This window comes from Ceratina calcarata, unplaced genomic scaffold (assembly GCF_001652005.2).
Source record: "Ceratina calcarata isolate Rehan_Ccalc_2016 unplaced genomic scaffold, ASM165200v1 scaffold388.2, whole genome shotgun sequence".
NCBI lineage: Eukaryota > Metazoa > Arthropoda > Insecta > Hymenoptera > Apidae > Ceratina > Ceratina calcarata.
In genome coordinates this window covers 119147-120997 of record NW_017162104.1, presented here as the reverse complement: position 1 = coordinate 120997, position 1851 = coordinate 119147, and the positions used below count along the sequence as shown (strand labels likewise).

The following is a 1851-nucleotide window of genomic DNA, read 5'->3' as shown; positions in this document are numbered from 1 at the left end:
TTCAAAAAACTCATGAATTGATTTAAAATTTTGCAGGTAGCTTTTTAATAGTAATAAGAATCTATAATAACAAATTCAACATGCTAGCATTGTTTAAGTATATAGCCTATACATCCTTAAACATTTGAGTCCAATCTTCCATTCGCATCGGACACTCGCCTTCCGGAATTCCACCGTTTCTAGAGTTAATATTTATATTTCGAACGTGCAAGGTTCTCTTTTGTTCTCTAATTATATACACGGGTTTCTAACAGGCGCCGCAGTATCGGGGATCAAACTCCTCTCACGTGATACAGTTCGCGGTAGCTAGCTCCGAGAATTACGAAACACCCGGACCCGGTTGCCCAAGAGTCTATGTGTCCGGTAGTTTCTCTTTGTTCCACTGGTTGACTCCGGGATAACCGGCTATCCGCGCCCCAAACTATAGACACACACGCCCTAGCAAAAGTAGCTAAAAATATATAAGAACAGCTGACATAAACGATTAATAAAATCGATCGTTACTTATTTATGTCTTCATGCCATCGTCCCAAATTTTACTGATTTTTCACAAGTTTTTTAAAGATTAAAATTCTGTACTCCAAAATAATAGATTCACAATTCCTTTCTATATAAATGCACAGCAGTTGGACGAAACACCCTCACAGTTCTCTTTCTATATAAATGCTATATGATAATTGCATTTTTTTTTTGCACAGGACTCTGTAATAAAATCGTAGTTCGACGGTCTTCAATGACCCATTGAGTATATGAAAAGGAAAGTTGAACATGTCTGAAATTGGACATTGGAGGTGTACAATGGGAAGTAAAGAGTTTAATGACGCCTACACGTGTTCCGGTTTATCAATGAGCACGCAGGTCATCTATGAGGAAGGTTGTTCAGAAACAAAGTAAATATAGAAGCCGAGTTCATGGAAAGTTCACGGTAGCATTAATGGAGTGCAGGTCAGTAAACATTCGCAGGGACACTTAATGCCAGGGCTTGGTATCGATTACCATTACCGAAGATGGCTCGTGGTAATAATTAAGCCGAGTGAATCGATGCGACGTCGTTAGCCTCGGTATTACCTGAATTATTACGGGGTCGTTGGATCATCGGTCAGGTGTGGCAAACCGAGGCAAACACGTTTCGCGAAGGTCGCTAGACGAAAGGTTAAAACGCGTGCGTGGTTTAAAATAGTAAAATAAGATCGACCTTTGCTAGTCTTCCTGTTCCGACCCTCGACAGTAACAATCGATGGGACGATGGTATTTTTAGATTACGTGTAAAGATTCAAACAAGTTAAAACTGAGGAGTAAAGAATTTCTAGCTACAGAGTGGAACGTATCTGTGAATTTGAAAAGTAAATTAGGATAACAATGGCCCGCGATCGTCGGAGCGTGTGTGCACTCTTCCAGGTCAGGGTTCACGCCCGACCGAGCCCCAACCGGAGAGAAAAACGGGATTCGTGTATTACATAGACCTCGTGTAAAATCGTCGAAAAGTCCTGATTAAATCTCACCATTGCACGAATTTGTTAATTTTTTAGTTAAAGGGACCGTTGATAAAACCAGGATTTTACGGGTTTCGTAGATCCCGTTGTTCCGGTTTTATCAATTATCATAGTCGTAAAATCGTGTAACGCGAGAAGAAGTCTCGCTTTGTCGGCCCAGCATCATTAGGGTCGTCCTCTACCCAGGAGATTCCCTTGTTCTACTTCACACGAACGACGAGCAGTCGAAAGGCGAATGCGTTTGGTCCCGGGAAGTAAAGAAACGAATACAATGGCCTCTTATAATAGTAAATATGAAATTAAATACACGAGGTATTATTAAATGAAGAAATTTAACACTAGAAGGACTGAAACTTAG

At 40.6% G+C, this 1851-nt stretch overlaps 1 protein-coding gene and 1 long non-coding RNA gene across 2 annotated transcripts in view; one reads left to right on the top strand and one right to left on the bottom strand.

The window, feature by feature from the left end:
• Nucleotides 1-1523, top strand: part of LOC113464473 (uncharacterized) — a 13797-nt gene extending 12274 nt beyond the window's left edge. Inside the window, exon 5 of the long non-coding RNA XR_003389331.1 lies at nt 699-1523. This is a non-coding gene — a long non-coding RNA (uncharacterized LOC113464473). The remainder of the gene's footprint in view (nt 1-698) is intronic.
• The window catches only part of LOC108626004 (uncharacterized), a 22748-nt gene that overhangs the window by 19680 nt on the left and 1217 nt on the right, over nt 1-1851 (bottom strand). The gene's annotated exons all lie outside the window — the stretch shown is intronic.